The sequence below is a fragment of the Tenrec ecaudatus genome, chromosome 2 (assembly GCF_050624435.1).
Source record: "Tenrec ecaudatus isolate mTenEca1 chromosome 2, mTenEca1.hap1, whole genome shotgun sequence".
NCBI lineage: Eukaryota > Metazoa > Chordata > Mammalia > Afrosoricida > Tenrecidae > Tenrec > Tenrec ecaudatus.
The window spans coordinates 242,947,513-242,973,082 of NC_134531.1; positions in this window are offsets into that span (position 1 = coordinate 242,947,513).

The window sequence follows — 25,570 nt, forward strand, 5'->3', positions numbered from 1 at the left end:
AGGTTTTGCAAGGGTATGTTTGTGAATGTGAGTGTGTGTGGGTGTGTGTGTGTAAAAAGAACACTACGTCAGAAGCTCTCCAGAGATTCTGCAAGAGTTTGAGTGTGTGGTGTGTGTATTAAAAGGACACGATATCAGAAGCCTTCCAGAGATTCTGCAAGAGTGTGTGTATGTGTGTGCGCATGTGTTAAAAGACATGAATTCAAACCCACTCCGAAGATTCTGCATGGGTGGGATTGTGTGTGTGTGTGTGTGTGTGCCCGGAAAATGGACACGAAGTCAGAAGCCCTGCATATATTATGCAAGGATGTGTGTGTGTAAAAAGAATACTACGTCAGAAACTCTCCAGAGATTCTGCAAGAGTGTGAGTGTGTGGTGGCTGTGTTAAAAGGACACGACGTCAGAAGCCTTCCAGAGATTGTGCAAGGGTGTGTGTATGTATTTGCATTTGTGTAAAAAGGCAGGAAGTCAGAAGTCCTCTAGCGATTCTGCAAATATCTGAGTGTGTGTGTGTGTGTGTGTGTGTATAAAAATGACAAGAAGTCAGAAACTTCCAGAGATTCTGCAAAGGTGTGTGTGTGTGTGTGTGTGTGTGTGTGTAGGTAAAAAGGACATGATGTTAGAAGCCCTCCAGAGATTCTCCAAGGGTGTGCTTGTGTGTGGGTGTGTATGTAAAAATGACCTGAACGAGAAGCCCACCAGAGATTCTTCAATGGTATCAGTGTGAGTGTGTATGTGTAAAAAGGACACGAAGTCAGAAGCCCTCTAGAGATTCTGTAAGGGTATGGATTTGAGTGTTTGTGTGTGTGTGTGTGTGTGTAAAGACACGAATTCAAGCGAAACAGAGATTCTTTAGGGGTGTGTATATGTGAGTGTGTAAAAAGGACAAGAAGTTATGAGCCCTCTAGTTATTCTTCAACGGTGAGTGTGGTTGAGAGATTTTAAAAAGAACAAAGGTCAGAAGTTGTCAATAGATTCTGTCAGGTGTGTGTGTGTATGCCTTTGTGTCTAAAAAGGACACGAAATCAGAAGTTCTCCAGTGATTCTGCAAGGGTGTGTGTGTGTGGGTGTGTGTAAAAAAGGACATGACATCAGAATCCCTCCAGAGATTCTGCAATGGTGTGAATGTATGTGTATATTTTAAAAGGATTTGAAATCAGAAGCCTGGTAGAGATTTGGCAAGGGTGTGAGTGTGTGTGTGTGTGTGTGTGTGTAAAAAGGACACGATGTCAGAAGCCCTCCAGATGTTCTGCAAGGTAGTGTGTATGTGTGTGTGCGTGTGTAAAAGGACATGAATTCAAACCCCCTCCAAAGATTCTACATGGGTGTGATTTTGTATGTGTTTCTGTGTGTGTGTGTGTGGAAAAGGACACGAATCAGAAGACATCCAGAGCTTCTGCAAGGGTATGTGTGTGAATGTGAGTGTGAGTTTGTGTGTGTGTGTGTTTGTAAAAAGGACACGAAGTCAGAAGACCTCCAGATGTTCTGCAAGGGTGTGCGTGTGTGTGTGTGGGTGGGTGTAAAAAGTACAGGGCATCAGAATCCCTCCAGAGATTCTGCAATGGTGTGAATATATGTGTATATGTAAAAGGACTTGAAATCAGAAGCCCTGTAGAGATTCGGCAAGGGTGTGAGTGTCTGTGTGTGTGTGTGTGTGTGTAAAAAGTAGATTAATTCAGAAGCCCTCCAGAGATTCGGCAAGGTTATGAGTGTGAGTGTGCGTGTTTGAGTGTGTGTGTGTAAAAAGGAGACAAAATCAGAAGTCCTGCAGAGAATCTGCAAGGGTATGAATGTGTGAGTGTCTAAGAAGGACATGAACAGAAGCCCTCCAGAGGTTATGCAAGGGTGTGTATATGTGTGTGTGCGTGTGTAAAAACGACATGAATTCAAACCCACTCCAAAGATTCTACATGGGTGTGATTTTGTGTGTGTTTGTGTGTATGTGTGTGTGGAAAAAGAACACGAATCAGAAGACATCCGGAGGTTCTGCAAGGGTATGTGTGTGAATGTGAGTGTGTGTGTGTGTGTAAAAAGGACACGAAGTCAGAAGCCCTGCATATATTAGGCAAGGATGTGTGTGTGTAAAAAGAATATTACATCAGAAGCCCTCTAGAGATTTTGCAAGTGTGTGAGTGTGTGGTGTGTGTGTTAACAGGACACGACGTCAGAAGCCTTCCAGATTGTGCAAATGTGTGTGTATGTGTGTGTATATGTGTAAAAAGACAGGAAGTCAGAAGCACTCTAGGGATTCTGAAAATATCTGAGTGTGTGTGTGTGTGTGTGTGTGTGTGTGTGCGTATAAAAAGGACAAGAAGTCAGAAACTTCCAGAGATTCTGCAAAAGTGTGTGTGTGTGTGTGTGTGTGTGTGTAGGTAAAAAGGACACGATGTTAGAAGCCCTCCAGACATTCCCCAATGGTGTGCTTGTGTGTGGGTGTGTATGTAAAAATGACCCGAACGAGAAGCCCACCAGAGATTCTTCAATGGTATCAGTGTGAGTGTGAATGTGTAAAACGGACGCGAAGTCAGAAGCCCTCTAGAGATTCTGTAAGGGTATGAATTTTAGTGTTTGTGTGTGTGTGTAAAGACACGAATTCAAGCGATACAGAGATTCTTTAGGGGTGTGTATGTGTGAGTGTGTAAAAAGGACAAGAAGTCATAAGCCCTCTAGAGATTTTTCAACGGTGTGTGTGGGTGAGAGATTTTAAAAAGACCAAAGTTCAGAAGTTCTCCAGATGTTGTGCCAGGGTGTGTGTGTGTATGCCTGTGTGTCTAAAAAGGACACGAAATCAGAAGTCCTCCAGAGATTCTGCAAGTGTGCATGCATGTGTGTATGTGTCTGTGTGAGTGTGTAAAAGGATATGAAGTCAGAAGCCCTCCAGATGATACGTAAGCGTGTGTATGTGTGAGTCTGTAAAAAGGACACGACATCAGAATCCCTCCTGAGATTCTGCAATGGTGTGAATGAATGTGTATATGAAAAAAGGACTTGAAATCAGAAGCCCTGTGGAGATTCAACAAGGGTGTGAGTGTGTGTCTGTGTGTGTGTGTGTGTGTGTAAAAAGGACACAAAGTCAGAAGCCCTCCAGATGGTCTGCAAGGCTGTGTGTGTGTGGATGGGTGGGTGTAAAAAGTACACCACATCAGAATCCCTCCAGAGTTTCTGCAATGGTGTGAATGTATGTGTATATGTAAAAAGGACTTGAAATCAGAAGTCCTGTAGAGATTCGGCAAGGGTGTGAGTGTCTGTGTGTGTGTGTGTGTGTGTAAAAAGCACATGAATTCAGAAGCCCTCCAGAGATTCGGCAAGGTATTGAGTGTGAGTGTGCGTGTGTGAGTGTGTGTGTGTAAAAATGAGACAAAGTCAGAAGTCCTGCAGAGAATCTTCAAGGGTTTCAGTGTGTGCGTGTCTAAGAAGGATATGAAAAGAAGCCCTCCAGAGATTCTGCAAGGGTGTGTGTATGTGTGTGTGCGTGTGTTAAAATGACATGAATTCAAACCCACTCCAAAGATTCTACATGGGTGTGATTTTGTGTGTGTTTGTGTGTATGTGTGTGTGGAAAAAGGACACGAATCAGAAGACATCCAGAGCTTCTGCAAGGGTATGTATGTGAATGTGAGTGTGAGTGGGTGTGTGTGTGTAAAAAGAACACTACATCAGAAGCACTCCAGAGATTCTGCAAGAGTGTGAGTGTGTTGTGTGTGTGTCAAAAGGACACGACGTCAGAAGCCTTCCAGAGATTCTGCAAGGGTGTGTGTATGTGTGTGTGCATGTGTTAAAAGGACATGAATTCAAACCCACTCCGAAGATTCTGCATGGGTGTGATTGTGTGTGTGTGTGTGTGTGTGTGTGTGCGGAAAAAGGACACGAATCAGAAAACATCCAGAGTTTCTGCAAGGGTATGTGTGTGAATGTGAGTGTGTGTGTGTAAAAAGGACAGGTAGTCAGAAGCCCTGCAAATATTAGGCAAGGATGTGTGTGTGTAAAAATATACTAAGTCAGAAGCCCTCCAGAGATTCTGCAAGAGTGTGAGTGTGTGGTGTGTGTGTGTTAAAAGGACACGACGTCAGAAGCCTTTGAGAGATTGTGCAAGGGTGCGTGTATGTGTGGGTATGTGTGTAAAAAGACAGGAAGTCAGAAGCTCTCTAGGGATTCTGCAGATATCTGAGTGTGTGTGTGTGTGTGTATAAAAATGACAAGAAATCAGAAATTTCCAGATTCTGCAAAGGTGTGTGTGTGTGTGTGTAGGTAAAAAGGACACGATGTTAGAAGCCCTCCAGAGATTCTCCAAGGGTGTGCTTGTGTGTGGGTGTGTATGTAAAAATGACCCGAACGAGAAGCCCACCAGATTCTTCAATGGTATCAGTGTGAGTGTGTATGTGTAAAAAGGATACGAAGTCAGAAGCCCTCTAGAGATTCTGTAAGGGTATGAATTTGAGTGTTTGTGTGTGTGTGTGTGTGTAAAGACACGAATTCAAGCGATACAGAGATTCTTTAGGGGTGTGTATGTGTGAGTGTGTAAAAAGGACAAGAAGTCATAAGCCCTCTATAGATTTTTCAACGGTGTGTGTGGGTCAGAGATTTTAGAAAGACCAAAGTTCAGAAGATCTCCAGATGTTGTGCCAGGGTGTGTGTGTGTATGCCTGTGTGTCTAAAAAGGACACGAAATCAGAAGTCCTCCACAGATTCTGCAAGAGTGCATGCATGTGTGTCTGTGTGAGTGTGTAAAAGGATATGAAGTCAGAAGCCCTCCAGATGTTACGTAAGGGTGTGTAAGTGTGAGTCTGTAAAAAGGACACGACATCAGAATCCCTCCTGAGATTCTGCAATGGTGTGAATGAATGTGTATATGAAAATAGGACTTGAAATCAGAAGCTCAGTAGAGATTCTACAAGGGTGTGAGTGTGTGTGTGTGTGTGTGTGTGTGTGTAAAAAGGACATGAAGTCAGAAGCCCTCCAGATGGTCTGCAAGGTTGTGTGTGTGTGGGAGGGTGGGTGTAAAAATTACACCACATCAGAATTCCTCCAGAGATCCTGCAATGGTGTGAATGTATGTGTATATGTAAAAAGGACTTGAAATCAGAAGTCCTGTAGAGATTCGGCAATGGTGTGAGTGTCTGTGTGTGTGTGTGTGTGTGTAAAAAGGACATGAATTATGAAGCCCTCTAGAGATTCGTCAAGGTTATGAGTGTGAGTGTGCGTGTGTGAGTGTGTGTGTGTAAAAATGAGACAAAGTCAGAAGTCCTGCAGAGAATCTGCAAGGGTTTGAGTGTGTGAGTGTCTAAGAAGGACACGAACAGAAGCCCTCCAGAGATTCTGCAAGGGTGTGTGTATGTGTGTGTGCGTGTGTAAAAAGGACATGAATTCAAACTCACTCCAAAGATTCTACATGGGTGTGATTTTGTGTGTATGTGTGTGTGGAAAAAGGACACGAATCAGAAGACATCCAGATGTTCTGCAAGGGTATGTGTGTAAATGTGAGTGTGTGTGTGTGTGTGTGTGTGTGTGTAAAAAGAACACTACGTCAGAAGCTCTCCAGGGATTCTGCAAGAGTTTGAGTGTGTGGTGTGTGTATTAAAAGGACACGATGTCAGAATCCTTCCAGAGATTCTGCAAGAGTGTGTGTATGTGTGTGTGCCTGTGTTAAAGACATGAATTCAAACCAACTCTGAAGATTCAGCATGGGTGGGATTGTGTGTGTATGTGTTTGTGTGTGTGTGTGTGTGTGTGTGCCGGAAAAGGACACGAATCAGAAAACATCGAGAGTTTCTGCAAGGGTATGTGTGTGAATGTGAGTGTGTGTGTGTGTGTGTGTGTTTGTGTGTGTAAAAAGGACACGGAGTCAGAAGCCCTGCATATATTATGCAAGGATGTGTGTGTGTAAAAAGAATACTACGTCAGAAATCCTCCAGAGATTCTGCAAGAGTGTGAGTGTGTGGTGTGTGTGTTAAAAGGACACGACGTCAGAAGCCTTCCAGAGATTGTGCAAGGGTGTGTATATGTGTGTGCATTTGTATAAAAAGACAGGAAGTCAGAAGTCCTCTAGGGATTATGCAAATATCTGAGTGTGTGTGTGTGTGTGTGTATAAAAATGAAAAGAAGTCAGAAACTTCCTGAGATTATGCAACGGTGTGTGTGTGTGTGTGTGTAGTTAAAAAGGACACGATGTTAGAAGCCCTCCTGAGATTCTCCAAGGGTGTGCTTGTGTGTGGGTGTGTGTGTCAAAATGAACCGAACGAGAAGCCCACCAGAGATTCTTCAATGGTATCAGTGTGAGTGTGTATGTGTAAAAAGGACACGAAGTCAGAAACCCTCTAGAGATTCTGTACTGGTAGGATTTGAGTGTTTGTGTGTTTGTGTGTGTGTGTGTGTGTGTAAAGACACGAATTCAAGCGATACAAAGATTCTTTAGGGGTGTGTATGTGTGAGTGTGTAAAAAGGACAAGAAGTCATAAGCCCTCTAGAGATTCTTCAACGGTGAGTGCGGGGGAGAGATTTTAAAAAGAACAAAGGTCAGAAGTTGTCAATAGATTCTGCCAGGTGTGTGTGTGTATGCCTTTGTTTCTAAAAAGGATACGAAATCAGAAGTCCTTCAGAGATTCTGCAAGGGTGTGTGTGTGTGGGTGTGTGTAAAAAGGACATGACATCAGAATCCCTCCAGAGATTCTGCAATGATGTGAATGTATGTGTATATTTTAAAAGGATTTGAAATCAGAAGCCCGGTAGAGATTTGGCAAGGGTGTGAGTGTGTGTGTGTGTGTGTGTAAAAAGGACACGACGTCAGGAGCCCTCCAGATGTTCTGCAAGGGTGTGTGTATGTGTGTGTGCGTGTGTAAAAGGACAAGAATTCAAACCCCCTCCAAAGATTCTACATGGGTGTGATTTTGTGTGTGCCTGTGTGTGTGTGTGTGGAAAAGGACACGAATCAGAAGACATCCAGAGCTTCTGCAAGGGTATGTGTGTGAATGTGAATGTGAGTGTGTGTGTGTTTGTAAAAAGTACACGAAGTCAGAAGACCTCCAGATGTTCTGCAAGGGTGTGTTTGTGTGTGTGTGTGGGTGGGTGTAAAAAGTACACGACATCAGAATCCCTCCAGAGATTCTGCAATGGTGTGAATATATGTGTATATGTAAAAGGACTTGAAATCAGAAGCCCTGTAGATATTCGGCAAGGGTGTGAGTGTCTGTGTATGTGTGTGTGTGTGTGTAAAAAGTAGATTAATTCAGAAACCCTCCAGAGATTCGGCAAGGTTATGAGTGTGAGTGTGCGTGTGTGAGTGTGTGTGTGTAAAAAGGAGACAAAATCAGAAGTCCTGCAGAGAATCTGCAAGGATATGAGTGTGTGAGTGTCTAAGAAGGACACGAACAGAAGCCCTCCAGAGGTTATGCAAGGGTGTGTTTATGTGTGTGTGCGTGTGTAAAAACGACATGAATTCAAACCCACTCCAAAGATTCTACTTGGGTGTGATTTTGTGTGTGTTTGTGTGTATGTGTGTGTGGAAAAAGAACACGAATCAGAAGACATCCAGAAGTTCTGCAAGGGCATGTGAGTGAATGTGAGTGTGTGTGTGTGTAAAAAGAACACGAAGTGAGAAGCCCTGCATATATTAGGCAAGGATGTGTGTGTGTAAAAAGAATATTACATCAGAAGCCCTCTAGAGATTCTGCAAGTGTGTGAGTGTGTGGTGTGTGTGTTAAAAGGACACGACGTCAGAAGCCTTCCAGAGATTATGCAAGGGTGCGTGTATGTGTGTGTATATGTGTAAAAAGACAGGAAGGCAGAAGCTCTCTAGGGATTCTGAAAATATCTGAGTGTGTGTTTGTGTGTGTATAAAAAGGACAAGAAGTCAGAAACTTCCAGAGATTCTGCAAAAGTGTGTGTGTGTGTGTGTGTGTGTGTGTAGGTAAAAAAGACACGATGATAGAAGCCCTCCAGACATTCTCCAAGAGTGTGCTTGTGTGTGGGTGTGTATGTAAAAATGACCCGAACGAGAAGCCCACGAGAGATTCTTCAATGGTATCCGTGTGAGTGTGTATGTGTAAAACGGACACGAAGTCAGAAGTCCTCTAGAGATTCTGTAAGGGTATGAATTTGAGTGTTTGTGTAAAAACACGAATTCAAGCGATACAGAGATTCTTTAGCGGTATGTATGTGTGAATGTGTAAAAAGGACAAGAAGTCATAAGCCCTTTAGAGATTTTTCAACGGTGTGAGTGTGTGAGAGATTGTAAAAAGACCAAAGTTCAGAAGTTCTCCAGATGTTGTGCCAAGGTGTGTGTGTGTATGCCTGTGTGTCTAAAAAGGACACGAAATCAGAAGTCCTCCAGAGATTCTGCAAGGGTGCATGCATGTGTGTATGTGTCTGTGTGAGTTTGTAAAAGGATATGAAGTCAGAAGCCCTCCAGATGTTACGTATAGGTGTGTATGTGTGAGTCTGTAAAAAGGACACGACATCAGAATCCCTCCTGAGATTCTGCAATGGTGTGAATGAATGTGTATATGAAAAAAGGACTTGAAATCAGAAGCCCTGTGGAGATTCAACAAGGGTGTGAGTGTGTGTCTGTGTGTGTGTGTGTGTGTAAAAAGGACACAAAGTCAGAAGCCCTCCAGATAGTCTGCAAGGGTGTGTGTGTGTGGGTGGGTGGGTGTAAAAAGTACACGACATCAGAATCCCTCCAGAGATTCTGCAATGGTGTGAATATATGTGTATATGTAAAAGGACTTGAAATCAGAAGCCCTGTAGAGATTCGGCAAGGGTGTGAGTGTCTGTGTATGTGTGTGTGTGTGTGTGTAAAAAGTAGATTAATTCAGAAACCCTCCAGAGATTCGGCAAAGTTATGAGTGTGAGTGTGCGTGTGTGGGTGTGTGTATGTAAAAATGAGACAAAGTCAGAAGTCCTGCAGATAATCTGCAAGCGTATGAGTGTGTTAGTGTCTAAGAAAGATACGAACAGAAGCCCTCCAGAGATTCTGCAATGGTTTGTGTATGTGTGTGTGCGTGTGTAAAAAGGACATGAATTCAAACCAACTCCAAAGATTCTGCATGGGTGTGATTGTGTGTGTGTGTGTGGAAAAAGGTCACGAATCAGAAGACATCCAGAGCTCCTGCAAGGGCATGTGTGTGAGTGTGTGTGTGTGTGTAAAAAGGACACGAAATCAGAAGTCCTCCAGAGATTCTGCAAGGGTGCATGCATATGTGTATGTGTCTGTGTGAGTGTGTAAAAGGATATGAAGTCAGAAGCCCTCCAGATGTTACGTAAGTGTGTGTATGTGTGAATCTGTAAAAAGGATACGACATCAGAATCCCTCCTGAGATTCTGCAATGGTGTGAATGAATGAATGTGTATATGAAAAAGGACTTGAAATCAGAAGCCCTGAGAGATTCAACAAGGGTGTGAGTGTGTGTCTCTGTGTGTGTGTGTGTGTGTTTGTAAAAAGGACACGAAGTCAGAAGCCCTCCAGATGGTCTGCAAGGGTGTGTGTGTGGGTGGGTTGGTGTAAAAAGTACACGACATCAGAATCCCTCCAGAGATTCTGCAATGGTGTGAATAGTATGTGTATATGTAAAAAGGACTTGAAATCAGAAGTCCTGTAGAGATTCGGCAAGGGTGTGAGTGTCTGTGTGTGTGTGTGTGTGTGTGTAAAAAGGACATGAATTCAGAAGCCCCCCAGAGATTCGGCAAAGTTATGAGTGTGAGTGTGCGTGTGTGGGTGTGTGTATGTAAAAATGAGACAAAGTCAGAAGTCCTGCAGATAATCTGCAAGCGTATGAGTGTGTGAGTGTCTAAGAAAGACACGAAGAGAAGTCCTCCAGAGATTCTGCAAGGGTTTGTGTATGTGTGTGTGCGTGTGTAAAAAGGACATGAATTCAAACCCACTCCAAAGATTCTACATGGATGTGATTTTGTGTGTGTTTGTGTGTATGTGTGTGTGGAAAAAGGACATGAATCAGAAGACATCCAGATGTTCTGCAAGGGTATGTGTGTGAATGTGAGTGTGTGTGGGTGTGTGTGTGTCAAAAGAACACGAAGTCAGAAACCCTCTAGAGATTCTGAAAGGGTATGAATTTGAGAGTATGTGTGTGTGTGTGTGTGTGTAAAAAGAAAACAAAATCAGGAGCCCTCTAGTTATTCTGCAAGGGTGTGCGTGTGTGTGTGGGGGGGGGTTTAAAGACACGAATTCAAGCGATACAGAGATTCTTTAGGGGTGTGTATCTGTGAGTGTGTAAAAAGGACAAGAAGTCATCAGCCCTATAGAGATTCTTCAACGGTGTGTGCGGGTGAGAGATTTTAAAAAGAACAAAGTTCAGAAGTTCTAAATAGGCTCTGCCAGATGTGTTTGTTTATGCCTGTGTGTCTAAAAAGGACACGAAATCAGAAGCCCTCCAGATGTTCTGCAAGGGTGTGTGTGTGTGGGTGGGTGGGTGTAAAAAGTACACGACATCAGAATCCCTCCAGAGAGTCTGTAATGGTGCCAATATATGTGTATATGTAAAGAGGACTTGAAATCAGAAGCCCTGTAGAGACTCGGCAATGGTGTGAGTGTGTGTGTGTGTGTGTGTGTACAAAGGTCATGAATTCAGAAGCCCTCCAGAGATTCGGCAAGGTTATGAGTGTAAGTGTACGTGTGTGAGTGTGTGTGTGTAAAAATGAGACAATGTCAGAAGTCCTGCAGAGAATCTGCAAGCGTATGAGTTTGTGAGTGTCTAAGAAGGACACGAACAGAAGCCCTCCGGAGATTCTGCAAGGGTGTGTGTATATGTGTTTGCGAGTGTAATAAGGACATGAATTCAAACCCACTCTAAAGATTTTACATGGGTGTGATTTTGTGTGTGTGTGTGGAAAAAGGACACGAATCAGAAGACATCCAGAGGTTCTGCAAGGGTATGTCCGTGAGTGTGTGTGTGTGTGTGTGTGTGTGTGTGTAAAAAGGACACGAAATCAGAAGCACTGCAGATATTATGCAACGACGTGTGTGTGTAAAAAGAACACTACGTAAAAGTCCTCCAGGGATTCTGCAAGAGTGTGAGTGTGTGTTAAAAGGACACGACGTCAGAAGCCTTCCAGAGATTCTGCAAGGGTGTGTGTATGTGTGTGTGCGTGTGTAAAAAGGACATTAATTCAAACCCACTCCAAAGATTCTGCATCTGTGTGATTGTGTGTTTGTGTGTGTGTGTGTGTGTGTGTGTGCGGAAAAAAGACGAATCAGAAGACATCCAGAGCTTCTGGAAGGGTATGTGTGTGAGTGTAAGTGTGTGTGCGTTTGTGTGTAAAAAGGACACGAAGTCAGAATCACTGCATGTATTATGCAATGATGTGTGTGTGTAAAAAGAACACTATGTCAGAAGCCCCTCCAGAGAATCTTTAAGAATGTGAGTGTATGGTGTGTGTGTTAAAAGGACATGACGTCAGAAGACTTCGAGAGATTGTGCAATGATGCGTGTATGTGTGTAAAAAGACAGGACGTCAGAAGCCCTCTAGGCATTCTGCAAAGATATGAGTGTGTGTGTGTGTGTGTGTGTGTGTATAAAAATGACAAGAAGTCAGAAACCTCCAGAGATTCTGCAAAGGTGTGTGTGTGTGTAGGTAAAAAGGACACGAAATCAGAAGTCCTCCAGAGATTCTACAAGGGTGTGCTTGTGTGTGGGTGTGTATGTAAAAATGACACGAACGAGAAGCCCACCAGAGATTCTTCAATGGTATCAGTGTGAGTGTGCATGTGTAAAAAGGACACGAAGTCAGAAGCCCTCTGGAGATTCTGAAAGGGTATGAATTTGTGTGTTTGTGTGTGTGTGTGTGTATGTGTGTGTGTGTGTAAAGACACGAATTCAAGCGATACAGAGATTCTTTAGGGGTGTGTATGTGTGAGTGTGTAATATGGACAAGAAGTCATAAGCCCTCTAGAGATTCTTCAACGGTGTATGCGGGTTAGAGATTTAATAAAGGACAAATGTCAGAAGTTCTCCAGAGGTTCTGCCAGGGTGTGTGTGTGTGTGTACGCCAGTGTGCTAAAAAGGACACGAAATCAGAAGTCTTCCAGATGTTCTGCAAAGGTGTGTTTCTGTGTGTGTGCGTGTGTATAAAGGACATGAATTCAACCCACTCAAAATATTCTACATGGTTCAGATTGTGTATGTGTGTGTGTGTATGTGGAAAAAGGACACGAATCAGAAGACATCCAGAGGTTCTGCAAGGGTATGTGTGTGAATGTGAGTGTGTGTGTGTGTGTGTGTGTGTGTGTGTGTGTGCGTGTGTGTGTAAAAAGGACATGAAGTCAGACGCCCTCTAGAGATTCTGAAAGGGTATGAATTTGAGAGTGTGTGTGTGTGTGTGTGTAAAAAGAAAACAAAACAGAAGCCCTCTAGTTATTCTGCAAGGGTGTGCGCGTGTGTGTGTCTGTGTGTAAAGACACGAATTCAAGCGATACAGAGATTCTTTAGGGGTGTATGTGTGAGTGTGTAAAAAGAACAAGAAGTCATCAGCCCTCTAGAGATTCTTCAACGGTTTGTGCGGGTGAGAGATTTAATAAAGAACAAAGTTCAGAAGTTCCCCAGAGGTTCTGCCAGGGTGTGTGTGTGCATGCCTGTGTGTCTAAAAAGGACATGAAATCAGAAGTCCTCCAGAGATTCTGCAAGAGTTTGTGTATGTGTGTGTGCGTTTGTAAAAAGGACATGAATTCAAACCCTCTCCAAAGATTCTACATGGGTGTGATTGTGTGTGTGTGTGTGTGTGTGTGTGTGTGTGGAAAAAGGACCGAATCAGAAGACATCTAGAGCTTCTGCAAGGGTATGTGTGTGAATGTGAGTGTGTGTGGGCGTGTGTAAAAATGACACGAAGTCAGAAGCCCTGCATATATAATGCAAGGATGTGTGTGTAACAAGAACACTACGTCAGATGCCCTCCAGATATTCTGCAAGAGTGTGAGTGAGTGGTGTGTGTGTTAAAAGGGCACGATGTCAGAAGCCTTCCAGAGATTGTGCAAGGGTGCCTTTATGTGTGTGTATGTGTGTAATAAGACAGGAAGTCAGAAGCCCTCTAGGTATTCTGCAAAGGTCTGCGTGTGTGTGTGTGTGTGTGTGTATAAAAAGGACAAGAAGTCAGAAACCTCCAGAGATTCTGCAAAGGTGTGTGTGTGTGTAGGTAAAAAGGACACAACATTAGAAGCCCTCCAGTGATTCTCCAAGTGTGTGCTTGTGTGTAGGTGTTTATGTAAAAATGACATGAACGAGAAGCCCACCAGAGATTTTTAAATGGTATCAGTGTGTGTATGTGTAAAAAGGACACGAAGTCAGAAGCACTCTAGAGATTCTGCAAGGGAATGAGTTTGAGTGTTTGTGTGTGTGTGTGTGTGTGTGTGTGTGTCTGTGTGTAAAAAGAAAACAAAATCAGAAGCCCTCAAGTAATTCTGCAAGGGTGTGTGTGTGTGTGTGTGTGTGTGTGTGTGTAAAGTCACGAATTCAAGCGATACAGAGATTCTTTAGGGGTGTGTATGTGTGAGTGTGTAAAAAGGACAAGAAGTCATAAGCCCTCCATAGATTCTTCAATGGTGTGTGTGGGTGAGAGATTTTAAAAAGAACAAAGGTCAGTTTTCTCAATAGATTCTGCCAGGTGTGTGTGTGTATGCTTGTGTGTCTTAAAAGGACACGAAATCAGAAGTCCTCCAGAGATTCTTCAAGGGTGCATGCATGTGTGTATGTGTCTGTGTGAGTGTGTAAAAGGATATGAAGTCAGAAGCCCTCCAGATGTTACGTAAGTGTGTGTATGTGTGAATCTGTAAAAAGGATACGACATCAGAATCCCTACTGAGATTCTGCCATAGTGTGAATGAATGTGTATATGAAAAAGGACTTGAAATCAGAAGCCCTGAGATTTTCAACAAGGGTGTGAGTGTGTGTGTCTGTGTGTGTGTGTGTTTGTAAAAAGGACACGAAGTCAGAAGCCCTCCAGATGGCCTGCAATGGTTTGTGTGTGTGGGTGGGTTGGTGTAAAAAGTACACGACATCAGAATCCCTCCAGAGATTCTGCAATGGTGTGAATAGTATGTGTATATGTAAAAAGGACTTGAAATCAGAAGTCCTGTAGAGATTCGGCAAGGGTGTGAGTGTGTGTGTGTGTGTGTAAAAAGGACATGAATTCAGAAGCCACCCAGAGATTCGGCAAAGTTATGAGTGTGAGTGTGCGTGTGTGGGTGTGTGTATGTAAAAATGAGACAAAGTCAGAAGTCCTGCAGATAATCTGCAAGCGTATGAGTGTGTGAGTGTCTAAGAAAGACACGAACAGAAGCCCTCCAGAGATTCTGCAAGGGTTTGTGTATGTGTGTGTGCGTGTGTAAAAGGACTTGAATTCAAACCCACTCCAAAGATTCTACATGGATGTAATTTTGTGTGTGTTTGTGTGTATGTGTGTGTGGAAAAAGGACACGAATCAGAAGACATCCAGATGTTCTGCAAGGGTATGTGTGTGAATGTGAGTGTGTGTGGGTGTGGGTGTGTCAAAAGAACACGAAGTCAGAAGCCCTCTAGAGATTCTGAAAGGTTATGAATTTGAGAGTATGTGTGTGTGTGTGTGTGTGTGTGTGTGTGTGTGTGTGTGTGTAAGAAGAAAACAAAATCAGGAGCCCTCTAGTTATTCTGCAAGGGTGTGCGTGTGTGTGTGTGTGGGTTAAAGACATGAATTCAAGCGATACAGAGATTCTTTAGGGGTGTGTATCTGTGAGTGTGTAAAAAGGACCAGAAGTCATCAGCCCTATAGAGATTCTTCAACGGTGTGTGCGGGTGAGAGATTTTAAAAAGAACAAAGTTCAGAAGTTCTAAATAGGTTCTGCCAGATGTGTGTGTTTATGCCTGTGTGTCTAAAAAGACACGAAATCAGAAGCCCTCCAGATGTTCTGCAAGGGTGTGTGTGTGTGGGTGGGTGGGTGTAAAAAGTACACGACATCAGAATCCCTCCAGAGAGTCTGTAATGGTGCTAATATATGTGTATATGTAAAGAGGACTTGAAATCAGAAGCCCTGTAGAGATTCGGCAATGGTGTGAGTGTGTGTGTGTGTGTGTGTGTGTGTGTGTGTACAAAGGTCATGAATTCAGAAGCCCTCCAGAGATTCGGCAAGGTTATGAGTGTAAGTGTACGTGTGTGAGTGTGTGTGTGTAAAAATGAGACAAAGTCAGAAGTCCTGCAGAGAATCTGCAATCGTATGAGTTTGTGAGTGTCTAAGAAGGACACGAACAGAAGCCCTCCAGAGATTCTGCAAGGGTGTGTGTATATGTGTTTGCGAGTGTAAAAATGACATGAATTCAAACCCATTCTAAAGATTTTACATGGGTGTGATTTTGTGTGTGTGTGTGTGGAAAAAGGACACGAATCAGAAGACATCCAGAGGTTCTGCAAGGGTATGTCTGTGAGTGTGTGTGTGTGTGTGTGTGTGTGTGTGTAAAAAGGACACGAAAACAGAAGCACTGCAGATATTATGCAACGATGTGTGTGTGTAAAAAGAACACTACGTCAGAAGTCCTCCAGGGATTCTGCAAGAGTGTGAGTGTGTGTTAAAAGGACACGACGTCAGAAGCCTTCCAGAGATTCTGCAAGGGTGTGTGTATGTGTGTTTGCGTGTGTAAAAAGGACATTAATTCAAACCCACTCCAAAGATTCTGCATCTGTGTGATTGTTTGTTTGTGTGTGTGCGGAAAAAAGACGAATCAGAAGACATCCAGAGCTTCTGCTAGGGTATGTGTGTGAGTGTAAGTGTGTGTGTGTTTGTGTGTAAAAAGGACACGAAGTCAGAATCACTGCATGTATTATGCAATGATGTGTGTGTGTAAAAAGAACACTATGTCTGAAGCCCCTCCAGAGAATCTTTAAGAATGTGAGTGTGTGGTGTGTGTGTTAAAAGGACATGACGTCAGAAGACTTCGAGAGATTGTGCAATGGTGCTTGTATGTGTGTAAAAAGACAGGACGTCAGAAACCCTCTAGGCATTCTGCAAGGATATGTGTGTGTGTGTGTGTGTGTGTATAAAAATGACAAGAAGTCAGAAACCTCCAGAGATTCTGCAAAGTTGTGAATGTATGTGTATATTTTAAAAGGATTTGAAATCAGAAGCCTGGTAGAGATTTGGCAAGGGTGTGAGTGTGTGTGTGTGTGTGTGTGTGTGTGGGTGTGTGTGTGTGTGTAAAAAGGACACGAAGTCAGAAGCCCTCCAGATGTTCTGCAAGGTAGTGTGTATGTGTGTGTGCGTGTGTAAAAGGACATGAATTCAAACCCCCTCCAAAGATTCTACATGGGTGTGATTTTGTATGTGTTTCTGTGTGTGTGTGTGTGGAAAAGGACACGAATCAGAAGACATCCAGAGCTTCTGCAAGGGTATGTGTGTGAATGTGAGTGTGAGTTTGTGTGTGTGTGTGTTTGTAAAAAGGACACGAAGTCAGAAGACCTCCAGATGTTCTGCAAGGGTGTGCGTGTGTGTGTGTGGGTGGGTGTAAAAAGTACAGGGCATCAGAATCCCTCCAGAGATTCTGCAATGGTGTGAATATATGTGTATATGTAAAAGGACTTGAAATCAGAAGCCCTGTAGAGATTCGGCAAGGGTGTGAGTGTCTGTGTGTGTGTGTGTGTGTGTAAAAAGTAGATTAATTCAGAAGCCCTCCAGAGATTCGGCAAGGTTATGAGTGTGAGTGTGCGTGTTTGAGTGTGTGTGTGTAAAAAGGAGACAAAATCAGAAGTCCTGCAGAGAATCTGCAAGGGTATGAATGTGTGAGTGTCTAAGAAGGACATGAACAGAAGCCCTCCAGAGTTTATGCAAGGGTGTGTATATGTGTGTGTGCGTGTGTAAAAACGACATGAATTCAAACCCACTCCAAAGATTCTACATGGGTGTGATTTTGTGTGTGTTTGTGTGTATGTGTGTGTGGAAAAAGAACACGAATCAGAAGACATCCGGAGGTTCTGCAAGGGTATGTGTGTGAATGTGAGTGTGTGTGTGTGTGTGTAAAAAGGACACGAAGTCAGAAGCCCTGCATATATTAGGCAAGGATGTGTGTGTGTAAAAAGAATATTACATCAGAAGCCCTCTAGAGATTTTGCAAGTGTGTGAGTGTGTGGTGTGTGTGTTAACAGGACACGACGTCAGAAGCCTTCCAGATTGTGCAAATGTGCGTGTATGTGTGTGTATATGTGTAAAAAGACAGGAAGTCAGAAGCACTCTAGGGATTCTGAAAATATCTGAGTGTGTGTGTGTGTGTGCGTATAAAAAGGACAAGAAGTCAGAAACTTCCAGAGATTCTGCAAAAGTGTGTGTGTGTGTGTGTGTGTGTGTGTGTAGGTAAAAAGGACACGATGTTAGAAGCCCTCCAGACATTCCCCAATGGTGTGCTTGTGTGTGGGTGTGTATGTAAAAATGACCCGAACGAGAAGCCCACCAGAGATTCTTCAATGGTATCAGTGTGAGTGTGAATGTGTAAAACGGACGCGAAGTCAGAAGCCCTCTAGAGATTCTGTAAGGGTATGAATTTGTGTGTTTGTGTGTGTGTGTGTGTAAAGACACGAATTCAAGCGATACAGAGATTCTTTAGGTGTGTGTATGTGTGAGTGTGTAAAAAGGACAAGAAGTTATAAGCCCTCTAGAGATTTTTCAACGGTGTGTGTGGGTGAGAGATTTTAAAAAGACCAAAGTTCAGAAGTTCTCCAGATGTTGTGCCAGGGTGTGTGTGTGTATGCCTGTGTGTCTAAAAAGGACACGAAATCAGAAGTCCTCCAGAGATTCTGCAAGTGTGCATGCATGTGTGTATGTGTCTGTGTGAGTGTGTAAAAGGATATGAAGTCAGAAGCCCTCCAGATGTTACGTAAGCGTGTGTATGTGTGAGTCTGTAAAAAGGACACGACATCAGAATCCCTCCTGAGATTCTGCAATGGTGTGAATGAATGTGTATATGAAAAAAGGACTTGAAATCAGAAGCCCTGTGGAGATTCAACAAGGGTGTGAGTGTGTGTCTGTGTGTGTGTGTGTGTGTGTAAAAAGGACACAAAGTCAGAAGCCCTCCAGATGGTCTGCAAGGCTGTGTGTGTGTGGATGGGTGGGTGTAAAAAGTACACCACATCAGAATCCCTCCAGAGTTTCTGCAATGGTGTGAATGTATGTGTATATGTAAAAAGGACTTGAAATCAGAAGTCCTGTAGAGATTCGGCAAGGGTGTGAGTGTCTGTGTGTGTGTGTGTGTGTGTAAAAAGCACATGAATTCAGAAGCCCTCCAGAGATTCGGCAAGGTATTGAGTGTGAGTGTGCGTGTGTGAGTGTGTGTGTGTAAAAATGAGACAAAGTCAGAAGTCCTGCAGAGAATCTTCAAGGGTTTCAGTGTGTGCGTGTCTAAGAAGGATATGAAAAGAAGCCCTCCAGAGATTCTGCAAGGGTGTGTGTATGTGTGTGTGCGTGTGTTAAAATGACATGAATTCAAACCCACTCCAAAGATTCTACATGGGTGTGATTTTGTGTGTGTTTGTGTGTATGTGTGTGTGGAAAAAGGACACGAATCAGAAGACATCCAGAGCTTCTGCAAGGGTATGTATGTGAATGTGAGTGTGAGTGGGTGTGTGTGTGTAAAAAGAACACTACATCAGAAGCACTCCAGAGATTCTGCAAGAGTGTGAGTTTGTTGTGTGTGTGTTAAAAGGACACGACGTCAGAAGCCTTCCAGAGATTCTGCAAGGGTGTGTGTATGTGTGTGTGCATGTGTTAAAAGGACATGAATTCAAACCCACTCCGAAGATTCTGCATGGGTGTGATTGTGTGTGTGTGTGTGTGTGTGTGTGTGTGCGGAAAAAGGACACGAATCAGAAAACATCCAGAGTTTCTGCAAGGGTATGTGTGTGAATGTGAGTGTGTGTGTGTAAAAAGGACAGGTAGTCAGAAGCCCTGCAAATATTAGGCAAGGATGTGTGTGTGTAAAAATATACTAAGTCAGAAGCCCTCCAGAGATTCTGCAAGAGTGTGAGTGTGTGGTGTGTGTGTGTTAAAAGGACACGACGTCAGAAGCCTTTGAGAGATTGTGCAAGGGTGCGTGTATGTGTGGGTATGTGTGTAAAAAGACAGGAAGTCAGAAGCTCTCTAGGGATTCTGCAAATATCTGAGTGTGTGTGTGTGTGTGTGTGTATAAAAATGACAAGAAATCAGAAATTTCCAGATTCTGCAAAGGTGTGTGTGTGTGTGTGTAGGTAAAAAGGACACGATGTTAGAAGCCCTCCAGAAATTCTCCAAGGGTGTGCTTGTGTGTGGGTGTGTATGTAAAAATGACCCGAACGAGAAGCCCACCAGATTCTTCAATGGTATCAGTGTGAGTGTGTATGTGTAAAAAGGATACGAAGTCAGAAGCCCTCTAGAGATTCTGTAAGGGTATGAATTTGAGTGTTTGTGTGTGTGTGTGTGTGTAAAGACACGAATTCAAGCGATACAGAGATTCTTTAGGGGTGTGTATGTGTGAGTGTGTAAAAAGGACAAGAAGTCATAAGCCCTCTAGAGATTTTTCAACGGTGTGTGTGGGTGAGAGATTTTAGAAAGACCAAAGTTCAGAAGATCTCCAGATGTTGTGCCAGGGTGTGTGTGTGTATGCCTGTGTGTCTAAAAAGGACACGAAATCAGAAGTCCTCCACAGATTCTGCAAGAGTGCATGCATGTGTGTCTGTGTGAGTGTGTAAAAGGATATGAAGTCAGAAGCCCTCCAGATGTTACGTAAGGGTGTGTAAGTGTGAGTCTGTAAAAAGGACACGACATCAGAATCCCTCCTGAGATTCTGCAATGGTGTGAATGAATGTGTATATGAAAATAGGACTTGAAATCAGAAGCTCAGTAGAGATTCTACAAGGGTGTGAGTGTGTGTGTGTGTGTGTGTGTGTGTAAAAAGGACATGAAGTCAGAAGCCCTCCAGATGGTCTGCAAGGGTGTGTGTGTGTGGGAGGGTGGGTGTAAAAATTACACCACATCAGAATTCCTCCAGAGATCCTGCAATGGTGTGAATGTATGTGTATATGTAAAAAGGACTTGAAATCAGAAGTCCTGTAGAGATTCGGCAATGGTGTGAGTGTCTGTGTGTGTGTGTGTGTGTGTAAAAAGGACATGAATTATGAAGCCCTCTAGAGATTCGTCAAGGTTATGAGTGTGAGTGTGCGTGTGTGAGTGTGTGTGTGTAAAAATGAGACAAAGTCAGAAGTCCTGCAGAGAATCTGCAAGGGTTTGAGTGTGTGAGTGTCTAAGAAGGACACGAACAGAAGCCCTCCAGAGATTCTGCAAGGGTGTGTGTATGTGTGTGTGCGTGTGTAAAAAGGACATGAATTCAAACTCACTCCAAAGATTCTACATGGGTGTGATTTTGTGTGTATGTGTGTGTGGAAAAAGGACACGAATCAGAAGACATCCAGATGTTCTGCAAGGGTATGTGTGTAAATGTGAGTGTGTGTGTGTGTGTGTGTAAAAAGAACACTACGTCAGAAGCTCTCCAGGGATTCTGCAAGAGTTTGAGTGTGTGGTGTGTGTATTAAAAGGACACGATGTCAGAATCCTTCCAGAGATTCTGCAAGAGTGTGTGTATGTGTGTGTGCCTGTGTTAAAGACATGAATTCAAACCAACTCTGAAGATTCAGCATGGGTGGGATTGTGTGTGTATGTGTTTGTGTGTGTGTGTGTGTGTGTGCCGGAAAAGGACACGAATCAGAAAACATCGAGAGTTTCTGCAAGGGTATGTGTGTGAATGTGAGTGTGTGTGTGTGTGTGTGTGTTTGTGTGTGTAAAAAGGACACGAAGTCAGAAGCCCTGCATATATTATGCAAGGATGTGTGTGTGTAAAAAGAATACTACGTCAGAAATCCTCCAGAGATTCTGCAAGAGTGTGAGTGTGTGATGTGTGTGTTAAAAGGACACGACGTCAGAAGCCTTCCAGAGATTGTGCAAGGGTGTGTATATGTGTGTGCATTTGTATAAAAAGACAGGAAGTCAGAAGTCCTCTAGGGATTATGCAAATATCTGAGTGTGTGTGTGTGTGTGTGTATAAAAATGAAAAGAAGTCAGAAACTTCCTGAGATTATGCAACGGTGTGTGTGTGTGTGTGTGTAGTTAAAAAGGACACGATGTTAGAAGCCCTCCAGAGATTCTCCAAGGGTGTGCTTGTGTGTGGGTGTGTGTGTCAAAATGAACCGAACGAGAAGCCCACCAGAGATTCTTCAATGGTATCAGTGTGAGTGTGTATGTGTAAAAAGGACACGAAGTCAGAAACCCTCTAGAGATTCTGTACTGGTAGGATTTGAGTGTTTGTGTGTTTGTGTGTGTGTGTGTGTGTAAAGACACGAATTCAAGCGATACAAAGATTCTTTAGGGGTGTGTATGTGTGAGTGTGTAAAAAGGACAAGAAGTCATAAGCCCTCTAGAGATTCTTCAACGGTGAGTGCGGGGGAGAGATTTTAAAAAGAACAAAGGTCAGAAGTTGTCAATAGATTCTGCCAGGTGTGTGTGTGTATGCCTTTGTGTCTAAAAAGGATACGAAATCAGAAGTCCTTCAGAGATTCTGCAAGGGTGTGTGTGTGTGGGTGTGTGTAAAAAGGACATGACATCAGAATCCCTCCAGAGATTCTGCAATGATGTGAATGTATGTGTATATTTTAAAAGGATTTGAAATCAGAAGCCCGGTAGAGATTTGGCAAGGGTGTGAGTGTGTGTGTGTGTGTGTGTAAAAAGGACACGACGTCAGGAGCCCTCCAGATGTTCTGCAAGGGTGTGTGTATGTGTGTGTGCGTGTGTAAAAGGACAAGAATTCAAACCCCCTCCAAAGATTCTACATGGGTGTGATTTTGTGTGTGCCTGTGTGTGTGTGTGTGGAAAAGGACACGAATCAGAAGACATCCAGAGCTTCTGCAAGGGTATGTGTGTGGATGTGAATGTGTGTGTGTGTGTGTGTGTGTGTAAAAAGGACACGAAGTCAGAAGCCCTGCATATATTATGCAAGGATGTGTGTGTGTAAAAAGAATACTACGTCAGAAATCCTCCAGAGATTCTGCAAGAGTGTGAGTGTGTGGTGTGTGTGTTAAAAGGACACGACGTCAGAAGCCTTCCAGAGATTGTGCAAGGGTGTGTATATGTGTGTGCATTTGTATAAAAAGACAGGAAGTCAGAAGTCCTCTAGGGATTATGCAAATATCTGAGTGTGTGTGTGTGTGTGTATAAAAATGAAAAGAAGTCAGAAACTTCCTGAGATTATGCAACGGTGTGTGTGTGTGTGTGTGTAGTTAAAAAGGACACGATGTTAGAAGCCCTCCAGAGATTCTCCAAGGGTGTGCTTGTGTGTGGGTGTGTGTGTCAAAATGAACCGAACGAGAAGCCCACCAGAGATTCTTCAATGGTATCAGTGTGAGTGTGTATGTGTAAAAAGGACACGAAGTCAGAAACCCTCTAGAGATTCTGTACTGGTAGGATTTGAGTGTTTGTGTGTTTGTGTGTGTGTGTGTGTGTGTAAAGACACGAATTCAAGCGATACAAAGATTCTTTAGGGGTGTGTATGTGTGAGTGTGTAAAAAGGACAAGAAGTCATAAGCCCTCTAGAGATTCTTCAACGGTGAGTGCGGGGGAGAGATTTTAAAAAGAACAAAGGTCAGAAGTTGTCAATAGATTCTGCCAGGTGTGTGTGTGTATGCCTTTGTGTCTAAAAAGGATACGAAATCAGAAGTCCTTCAGAGATTCTGCAAGGGTGTGTGTGTGTGGGTGTGTGTAAAAAGGACATGACATCAGAATCCCTCCAGAGATTCTGCAATGATGTGAATGTATGTGTATATTTTAAAAGGATTTGAAATCAGAAGCCCGGTAGAGATTTGGCAAGGGTGTGAGTGTGTGTGTGTGTGTGTGTGTGTAAAAAGGACACGACGTCAGGAGCCCTCCAGATGTTCTGCAAGGGTGTGTGTATGTGTGTGTGCGTGTGTAAAAGGACAAGAATTCAAACCCCCTCCAAAGATTCTACATGGGTGTGATTTTGTGTGTGCCTGTGTGTGTGTGTGGAAAAGGACACGAATCAGAAGACATCCAGAGCTTCTGCAAGGGTATGTGTGTGAATGTGAATGTGAGTGTGTGTGTGTTTGTAAAAAGGACACGAAGTCAGAAGACCTCCAGATGTTCTGCAAGGGTGTGTTTGTGTGTGTGGGTGGGTGGGTGTAAAAAGTACACGACATCAGAATCCCTCCAGAGATTCTGCAATGGTGTGAATATATGTGTATATGTAAAAGGACTTGAAATCAGAAGCCCTGTAGAGATTCGGCAAGGGTGTGAGTGTCTGTGTATGTGTGTGTGTGTGTGTAAAAAGTAGATTAATTCAGAAACCCTCCAGAGATTCGGCAAGGTTATGAGTGTGAGTGTGCGTGTGTGAGTGTGTGTGTGTAAAAAGGAGACAAAATCAGAAGTCCTGCAGAGAATCTGCAAGGATATGAGTGTGTGAGTGTCTAAGAAGGACACGAACAGAAGCCCTCCAGAGGTTATGCAAGGGTGTGTTTATGTGTGTGTGCGTGTGTAAAAACGACATGAATTCAAACCCACTCCAAAGATTCTACTTGGGTGTGATTTTGTGTGTGTTTGTGTGTATGTGTGTGTGGAAAAAGAACACGAATCAGAAGACATCCAGAAGTTCTGCAAGGGCATGTGAGTGAATGTGAGTGTGTGTGTGTGTAAAAAGGACACGAAGTCAGAAGCCCTGCATATATTAGGCAAGGATGTGTGTGTGTAAAAAGAATATTACATCAGAAGCCCTCTAGAGATTCTGCAAGTGTGTGAGTGTGTGGTGTGTGTGTTAAAAGGACACGACGTCAGAAGCCTTCCAGAGATTATGCAAGGGTGCGTGTATGTGTGTGTATATGTGTAAAAAGACAGGAAGGCAGAAGCTCTCTAGGGATTCTGAAAATATCTGAGTGTGTGTTTGTGTGTGTATAAAAAGGACAAGAAGTCAGAAACTTCCAGAGATTCTGCAAAAGTGTGTGTGTGTGTGTGTGTAGGTAAAAAAGACACGATGATAGAAGCCCTCCAGACATTCTCCAAGAGTGTGCTTGTGTGTGGGTGTGTATGTAAAAATGACCCGAACGAGAAGCCCACGAGAGATTCTTCAATGGTATCCGTGTGAGTGTGTATGTGTAAAACGGACACGAAGTCAGAAGTCCTCTAGAGATTCTGTAAGGGTATGAATTTGAGTGTTTGTGTAAAAACACGAATTCAAGCGATACAGAGATTCTTTAGCGGTATGTATGTGTGAATGTGTAAAAAGGACAAGAAGTCATAAGCCCTTTAGAGATTTTTCAACGGTGTGAGTGTGTGAGAGATTGTAAAAAGACCAAAGTTCAGAAGTTCTCCAGATGTTGTGCCAAGGTGTGTGTGTGTATGCCTGTGTGTCTAAAAAGGACACGAAATCAGAAGTCCTCCAGAGATTCTGCAAGGGTGCATGCATGTGTGTATGTGTCTGTGTGAGTTTGTAAAAGGATATGAAGTCAGAAGCCCTCCAGATGTTACGTATAGGTGTGTATGTGTGAGTCTGTAAAAAGGACACGACATCAGAATCCCTCCTGAGATTCTGCAATGGTGTGAATGAATGTGTATATGAAAAAAGGACTTGAAATCAGAAGCCCTGTGGAGATTCAACAAGGGTGTGAGTGTGTGTCTGTGTGTGTGTGTGTGTGTAAAAAGGACACAAAGTCAGAAGCCCTCCAGATAGTCTGCAAGGGTGTGTGTGTGTGGGTGGGTGGGTGTAAAAAGTACACGACATCAGAATCCCTCCAGAGATTCTGCAATGGTGTGAATATATGTGTATATGTAAAAGGACTTGAAATCAGAAGCCCTGTAGAGATTCGGCAAGGGTGTGAGTGTCTGTGTATGTGTGTGTGTGTGTGTGTAAAAAGTAGATTAATTCAGAAACCCTCCAGAGATTCGGCAAAGTTATGAGTGTGAGTGTGCGTGTGTGGGTGTGTGTATGTAAAAATGAGACAAAGTCAGAAGTCCTGCAGATAATCTGCAAGCGTATGAGTGTGTTAGTGTCTAAGAAAGATACGAACAGAAGCCCTCCAGAGATTCTGCAATGGTTTGTGTATGTGTGTGTGCGTGTGTAAAAAGGACATGAATTCAAACCCACTCCAAAGATTCTGCATGGGTGTGATTGTGTGTGTGTGTGTGGAAAAAGGTCACGAATCAGAAGACATCCAGAGCTCCTGCAAGGGCATGTGTGTGAGTGTGTGTGTGTGTGTAAAAAGGACACGAAATCAGAAGTCCTCCAGAGATTCTGCAAGGGTGCATGCATATGTGTATGTGTCTGTGTGAGTGTGTAAAAGGATATGAAGTCAGAAGCCCTCCAGATGTTACGTAAGTGTGTGTATGTGTGAATCTGTAAAAAGGATACGACATCAGAATCCCTCCTGAGATTCTGCAATGGTGTGAATGAATGAATGTGTATATGAAAAAGGACTTGAAATCAGAAGCCCTGAGAGATTCAACAAGGGTGTGAGTGTGTGTCTCTGTGTGTGTGTGTGTGTGTGTTTGTAAAAAGGACACGAAGTCAGAAGCCCTCCAGATGGTCTG